Here is an 8,573-nt window from a genome sequence, read left to right on the forward strand (position 1 = left end):
TTGTGAATGTCGTTTATATATATATATGTGTGTATAGATCAATCGACATCGAAATTTTTCAAATGAATCTCAGCTTCTTTTTTGAACTGATATTTATTTTTATTCTCATTTTTTTTTCTCTTTTTTGTTTCCTCTTTTTTTTTTTTTTTTTTTAACTGCATGCGAATATTTTCAAATATAATTGGGTATATGCACGTATATTCGGGGGTACAAATTTAAATAGAATTTGTTTGCCGCGTCGACGCGTACATTCGTCCCGGAAACATATGCCCGATGTTTATTAACAACCTCCCGTATCTTTATTCGCGGTTCATCCGTAAAATAACAGGCTTGTTATAAATTTGTGTATCTCTCTGTTGTTTTGACGTTCACAATCGATCCTACGGGCATAGGATATATTTAAAAAGCGCTTCAACGCTCTATAGTAATTGAATTAATTTGCGTTTCCATAACACGTAATCCAATTATAACTATTTAATTCAATATTCAATCCCCGGATTATATACAAAATAACGTAATATGAACGATGTTTCTATTATCGCGCGCTTGCATTTCTAAAATTTATCGAAGCATTTGCCCCATATGGTATTTATATCGGAACCCTATTTTAAAATCACGAAATATTATCGTTGTAATAATCGAAATACACGAAATACAATACCTGCTTTTGAATTATTAATTATTAAATTATTTTATATCGTTTCGTTACATTTTTATCGAAATACGGTTAAAAATTAAAATACATATTTCCCGCGATGATTTATACTTATTTCTTTTCCAAATAAATCAATGAAAAATATATTTTGAAATATATAAATAAATGGATAGCATACTATTTCGAATGATAATTCAATAGTATACGAACAATACATCTTTTTCTTCTAAAAAAAAAAAAAAAAAATAAAAAATTGTTATACATCATACGAAACAAGTTTAAAGTTTAAAAAAATTAAAAAAACGAAATGCATAATTTTCACGAAAAATCAATTAAAAAAAAGTTAAAAAAAATATACGAGGAGTATAATTAGATAATCTCTCATCATTCTACGCATCATTAATAATAAAAGGATTGCTATTCGCGGGGAAATATATCGAGATAATTGAACAAAGTTTACGGCTACCTGGGATCGTACGGAGAGACGAATATTGGCGGTTGTTGGGATACAAACCAACGGCGTCATCCCAGTCGGGATTTGTTTTGCCATTGAAATTATGCGGAACTAGTTTCTGAGGGTAGTTTCCAATTTGCGTCGCCTCGGATGGGATCGAATCCCGATTAATTTCACCACCATCCCGCTACAATATACATCAGGAAAGCTGTCGGGCAGAAACGGTGACACGAAGCCTGTTCGACCGCCATTCATCCTCGACGATTTAATCGGAAAGAAGAAACCGTGGAATAACCGTGATCCGTGGCGTTGATTGGCTGGAACACATTTATTCTCTTTCGTCCATCCCGTATAGCTTCTCGCTCCTTCGCTCCTCTGTTCCCCTGATATTCACTCTGATATTCGCGCTGCTGAAACTCCATTAATTCCGTCAAAAATAGAACGTGGATAACAATAGGGGATTCGATGGACGCACGATTTGGCGAAGATATCGAGGGTGAAATAGCACATTTCTAATAAATATCGAGAGAGTTATTCCGACAAATTGAAAGCGAGAAAATATTTCCAGTTAATCCTCCTCCTGGCGAAATTTCATCCGTTCGAAAACCATCCTTTCGAACATTTCGTGATTGAAAATTACTTCCTGTTTTATTCAACGTTTCGGATAAATAAATAAAAAAAAAAAAATCTCCAAATTTTTCCAAAATCCAGAATCAATTTATCCACATTGCGCGGAAAGAAAAAAAAAAAAGTAGCGCGTCTTTCTTCTCTTTTCATTTATACCCTTCCTCGTTGCGGCATTATCTCGAATCAAAGACGGTGGAAAGACCGATCGATCCGGCAATTCATTTTCAAAACGAAGCCACGGCGACAGCTGGTCGCTCGAATGGCGCGGAGTCGCGGGAATTCGAATTCATTAAAATTAAAGCGTCGTTAGCGGGCGTGGGGTTAGGGGCCGCATTAATGCGGCCGATGATGTTTCCCATGGAGCCGGGGTGGAACGGTTGCGCGCGATCGTTAATTAAAAATAATGATACGCGGGCGGTTCGACGCGCGGCCGCGCTAACAATGCGGCCTCAAGATGCGCGCCACGCTGTCTCATGCGCGAAAATATCATTTCGCGCGAGAAGGAAAAGGAGTCGCGAGCCGCGTGGTTACCTTACCACTAGGAGGGTTATCCCTTGAATCCACGTGAATCCACGTGGCAGGGCGAGACAGGGCGGATAGATCCGTTCGGCCACGTGAGGACGAACCCCGTTGGCGGCCAAAGGGGTGGCGGCGACGAGGGTGGGGATCGAGTTGAACGGAGGGCGCAATTCTGCTCATTAAAACTCCGGTAATTAACGGGGGTGCGCCCCACGATCTGGCACCCTATATGCTCGCTCGTTCGTCTCTTTTAAAGCGAGAGGAGGGAGGAGGAAGGGAGAGTCTTCGATGGAAACGGTCAAGGGTTAAGGCGAAATGAGGGAAAAATTGGGGTTGGAGAATTCGTGGAAAAAAGAAAGAGAGGGAGGAAGGAAGAAAGAACATAATAGGAAGATTTTTGATTCGACAAAGGATCCGATAAATGTGTCGAGGGATTTGGCCGAGTATCGCGAGTTAAATGTCTCGGATCAATAGCCGAGAATATCGAGGGGCGAAAATTTCGATTAATTTTAAGCGTCCAATTTCTGTCGGGCGTACCGTTTAATTGACCGATATTTAATGAACGCGATTGGATTATTAGATTGATTTCGGTCTGATTATTTATTGAATGGATAATGCCCCTATTAAATTTCGATTGCGATAGTCACGGTGTCGACGCGCGTGTAACGCGCGTGCTTTCGAGCGCGTGCGCGTACCACGTTTACCGGTAATCACGTCATTTGTCGATGAGTTACTTATTAAAAACCGTCATCGGCATATTCCACCGTAATCCCATTAAACGGTGATTAACATGGCGCGCAGTCGGTGGATAGAATGATTATTCGAACAACAGCAAGCTTCGATTGCTTTCGTTCTTCGACGCTCGGTACAATTGAAATTTGATATTCTGTAACCGGCACTGTGAATAAGAAAAATATTATTATTTATATTTCCGTTTCATATAAACAAATTCTCGAACGAAACTTCGAATGAATCTTCCCATCGAACCCTCCCCCTCTCGTGAGCGCGAGGGGCTCTAAAAATTTGTGAACGCGCATTGTCGCGATAGTCGCCAACGATTTCTCCCACTATGCGATAATTACCGTTTATTACGAAGGCGTAACTGGCTGCCGCTACCCCGAAACCGGTTAATACGGGAGGGGAGGGGTCTAATTAAAAGAGAGGGCGAACCGATGATGAAGCAATAATTAACACGATGATGGGGCAATAAACCAGCGCCGGAGCGAGCCCTCCAATCTCAAAGTTGCTTTTCCGTGTCAGGTCCGCTCAGGTCCCCTCATAATTCGTCCGACTAGAAGGGGCAGCGACTCGTAAGAAGCGATTCGCCGTCAAGAACAGATCCCACCCCCGTAACGAGGTTATTAATCGTCGCAACTTCCCCTTGTTCAGACGGTAACATTCGATTCCCCAGTCCCTCTCACTTTCCGCGCAAAGATGCAAAACGGACGCGGGGATTGCGCGGGTTGGTGATTACCAAACTACCAGCTTCTTTTTCCTTTTTATTCTTACGCGTACGTAACATTTCGTTCGAGCAAACTCTTCATTATTGGACCTCGATACTCTCGTAAACCGTCGCGAATATCATCTATTAATCGACGCTTCGTTTCTTCTAATTAGCGATCCAGCTCGCTGGATAGATGGCTTAACGACGCACGATGAATCTTTTCGTTCCTGGTTCCACGGGTCTCGGAATCCTCGATCCACAACGAGGATAGAAAGAAGGAGTGGAAGTATATAACGATCCGGTGTTATACGCCGGTCGAACGACGTAAAATTAAAACCGTTTCAACCGTGTCCGAAGCGAAACCATCAATTTCACCGGTTGCAATTAACGTGTAACTAGCGGGAAACGCGTTTGCGGTACGAATAAGTAAAGAGGTTGGCGCCGGATCGGCGTGGCTAGTTGTTACCGGTTCGCCCATTCCGCGGTTCCCTTCCTCTGCTACTTAATATGTTTTTTAGCGCCTCGATCGGTTATTACCACGCTAGTCGCCCGAGTCAAATATCTATCTATTGGACGGACCGAGTTTCTTTCTCTCTCTCTTTTTGCTTTTACATTTCTTTTAAAATAGATTTGTTTTTGTCAATAATATATTTTTCTCCGAAAAGTATATTACTCATTTCGTGGAAAAATATCTCGTAAACTCACGCCACGAGTTATTACTTTACACTCGCGAAATTGAGAGATCCCTATTAGAGCAAAGGGAAAAAACTTGTTTTCGTAACATCTGGAAAATACAATAAGAAAGATGTTCACGAGAGAGAAAGGCCGTTACCGCCTCCCTATCTTACCCTACGGTTTTCCCTCAAGTTCTCTCTCAATTATTTGTATTACCTTGGCTAACTGTTTCTTTTCTATTTTCAGGTAAGTGGCTCGGAGCTTGGCTCTCTCGATTCTTTCCCAAGGCGTAGTCTCCGATGCTGCGTGCTGCTATCACCAACTATATTCTCGAGCAACCCAACCCATCGGCTCGTTCACTTTAGCCCACCTTTTTCGAACGTCCCTACTCCCCTCTCGACTTCATCTTTCCACCCCTCTCTCACTTATCCAGCCGCACGTTCAACCCCTCTCGAAAGTCTGGCCATAGTCGACCGGTAAGTTTACCTTTCAATTAATCGACCGCCATACCGAGACCAAGCTAACTGCCAACTATCCGCCCATTATCCGCTGGAAGAGTAATTGGGATCGAAATTCGGCAGGCCTTCCTGGCTGCGTACGTATAAATCGCGAATAAGATCGAGAAGCGCGATATTTCTGCGTTCTTCTTGATCCAAGATTCATTTTCAATCCTCTTTGAAATCCTCTCGATCTTAATTTCGATCCCTCCGCGCGCACAGTCTGTCCTCGTTTCTCGTAGTTCTTTTTTTTTTTTTTCTTTTTTTTTACGACGGCAGAACGATAACAACAATGGCGGGTGGCGAAACGAGGTTAACGAGGATGGCGTAATGTTACGCGATTAAAGTAGCCGTAGTTTTTTTTTAGTTAGTTGAAGTTCATTAAGGAAATGGAAATTTGATCAAGTTCGGGGACGTTAATCGTGTCGGTGTCCCGAAAATTCTTTTTCCGCTGGGCGAAATGAACTTTCGACCAAGAAAGTATTAATTATTTCGCGGTATTTAATATTTAACGATGTTTGTGCGTTTTAATCTCGAGGAATTTCGAAAGAAATTAACTCAAACTTGTTCGAGTTTCACGAGTGCTATTGTTGATTGTAAAAATATGTTTTTAATCAGACATCGCTGTCTCTCTAGCGAAGCACGTGCTTACATTATATTGTGTAAACAATTCCTGGTATTTCTGAGGTATACGCAATTACCGAAAGAAATCAACGTTTCGACGATAGAATATTAACCGAAAGCTATTTTTCCTTTTATTTTTTGCCTCGTTTCGTCCAATCAAAACAAAATATACGTAGACTACACGTATATACGGGCGAACGTTTATTTTATATGTGAAACGAATCGTTTAAAATAGATTTATCAACGCTATTAGATTACATTATCACCGTTGAAAATGACGATTTCATTAGCAATCAAGCTGCGATCAGTATTGTTCAAATAATTATTAACTAGACACATTATCGCTCTGTGTCTGTGTCGTCTACTTTCATCTTTCTCTTTCGTTTATTTCTCTCTCTCTCTCTCTCTCTCTCTGTCTCTGTTTTCATTTTGACCTAGAGTCCATCGACGATCGATCGGCGAAAAGGGCCGGGGGGTTAGTTTATTAACTAACCTCGTTTAATTATACCTAATTACGTTTCTGGCGAATCAGTGAAACACGATCGTTACGGAGATATTATCAAATGGTTAAGTAGATTGATAAATAAACAGCGGGAATTAATGGACACGCCGTATTCGATGCACTTCGCATATATTATTCCGTCGAATTTCAAATGGAGATTTCAAGAAATAATCAATTCTCGCCCGCAGCAAATCCGAAATTTCATCCACTATCCCCTCTAGGACATTGCAAAAATAATCTTTAGCCCGCGTGAACGCGATAGTATAATGGTCGTGCTCGATATTTCAAATGAAGCCAATGAATGGTGATTAATTCAGATTTCAAATATCGGCGAATAAAGGACCAATTTTTACGATCCAAGCTTATCGATGTGCACGCATTAACTTACCAGTTTCATCGAGCTGCTTATTTAAAGTTGATTTTCCGGCGAAAATTAAAATTTCGCGATAATTAGAACCAGGTCGATTGCAAAGGTAATTACGAACCAGTTAAACGTACCTTGTCAAGAAAAATTCGTAGTTTAATCACTCGTAATCGAGGAAGGAAACTCATAAATATTACGTCACGAATCTTACAATTGCGAACAGAAACGCGATAGATCTTATTCTCTCTCTCTCTTTCTCTCTCTTCTCCAATAATCGTATATATAACAATAAAACAGGGCAAAAATGGCAGAAGAAAGAATACTTTCGGAACGAATGTATCTTCCAGAAAAGAATGAATCATTTATCTTCCATTGATCCCGTCGACGTTTCTCGGTAAAACTCGCGAACGTTCCACTTTTTTATTTTTCTTCTTACACGAATCATCTCACTCACCAGCAGCTCACAGCATTGTCGACTTGGCATGTGATGGGCGCCATTCATCGACAACGCTTCAACGTTGCAACGATAAGAATCGACGAATCACAGATTCTAAAAGACATATCGATGTCGCTCTTTGACACGTAATTTAATATCATATTCTTTGCGACATCAAAGATTCACCATCATTGCCAGGACCATGTGGGTGTATTATTAATTTATCCATACAACTAGGAATACGTTACACGTGGCACGTCTATAATATTTCTTGATGGCAGCAAACGCGTCGAACTCTTTAAAAGAAAAAGATAAAAGAAAGAGGAAAAAATGGATCAAGTGAAGTGGAAAAAGGAATGAAACAAAATGAAGCCTGTGAAGGGAGCCTCGAAGGTCTTCATTTTTATTATCATAATCTTATTCAGAAGCGAAAATTAGTCGCGTGTCCCGCGAACCTTGGCTGAGAATAGATACACAATGGGGATCGTCCCATTGTACTCCCATCCCTTTCGCTCTTTCGCGTTCTTTTCATTCTGTCCGCCCATTATTCGCGGCCAGGCAGCGTCAAATTATTTTATCAGCGCCTCTGCCGTTCCCGATAAACGCCCAAGGATCGATCCCTTCAGTTTTCGGTCGGCCGAGCACGTGTACCGCATTGTCCTCCGCAAAGTATCGGCTGCTACTTTCTCCGCTGGATTTTCCACGGTTGAACGGGAAATTCAACCGCGCCCGACGTTTTTCACGCCGTTCCCCCGACCATCGAAAACAACCTAGTAATCTTATTCCATCGAGTTTTCAACAAGGATCGTGATTGAGCCGCGTCGAAAGCTCTCCTCTTGTTTGTCAAATATTTCCTCTCGGTAAGCTACGTGACTTTCCACCGTGACGAGAGATATTTTCTTTATAGATTATACGCTTTATAGATGTTTCCTTACTTTTTCAAATCCAACATAATCCTCGAATCGAATTTTTATCCCAAGTTTGCGCATGAATGATTCGAACACGTTTTCATTTTTATCCGCGCTTATCCGTATCTCTCTATTTCCAAAAATTATTTCGAAATGTAACGTAAACTTTCATTTCAAAGCGAGATTCCGCGTAACAAGAAAGACGCGTCACATCTTTTCTTTTCTTTTCTTTTCTTTTCTTTCTGTTCTTCGCTCTTTCCGATTTAAAAAAGAAAAAAATAGGAAATTATATTTATCACCGTACAAAAAATATTGTTTATTTCGGATCCTCCCTGGGTACAGTATACGGGAATGGAATACGTACACGCTCGTTTCGAGGAAATGTCGAGAAGCACTGTCAATCGATAAGGCGCAACAACGTCGATGAGGGAACTTTAATGGGGTCAATAAGATCTCGCGAGTGATGTAAACGGATCTAACGGATCCCCGGGCGAATTTCACGAGTAAAATGTAAATATGATCGGAGAAGACGATGCCAGCTGGAAAAGTCGAAGAAAAGGACTTACTTCCGCTTCGGAGCTGCACGTCAGTTCCTCTTGCTTCCTCGTTTATCCTCCATCCTCCTCTTCCTCCCCCTCCCCCGCGCACACACGCTATCTCATCTCGATCCTTGGGAATTCCTTCGTCGGTTCTTCTTTCGTAGATACTGCCTTAGCAGCCTGCCTCGAGCATTTACCACCACTTGATTTCAACCCGATTTGCCTATCCACTCCCTCGAACCCCTCCGGATATTTGCTTGGTTCGTTCGCTGAAAATTTCTCTTCCGATCACCTGCGCAAGTTCAACATTTTCTTTCTTTTTTTTTTTT

The 8,573-nt window shown here is 41.3% G+C and overlaps 1 long non-coding RNA gene across 3 annotated transcripts in view; it reads left to right on the forward strand.

The window, feature by feature from the left end:
• Positions 1-8,573, forward strand: part of LOC116186254 — a 441,761-nt gene that overhangs the window by 322,136 nt on the left and 111,052 nt on the right. Inside the window, exon 4 of one of the 3 annotated variants that reach the window (XR_004151213.1) lies at positions 4,621-5,367. The exons of the other annotated variants lie outside the window; for them this stretch is intronic. This is a non-coding gene — a long non-coding RNA (uncharacterized LOC116186254). Of the gene's footprint in view, positions 1-4,620; positions 5,368-8,573 lie in introns of those variants that run through there. 3 annotated transcript variants of the gene reach the window in all.

This window comes from Apis dorsata, unplaced genomic scaffold (assembly GCF_000469605.1).
Source record: "Apis dorsata unplaced genomic scaffold, Apis dorsata 1.3 scaffold_527, whole genome shotgun sequence".
NCBI lineage: Eukaryota > Metazoa > Arthropoda > Insecta > Hymenoptera > Apidae > Apis > Apis dorsata.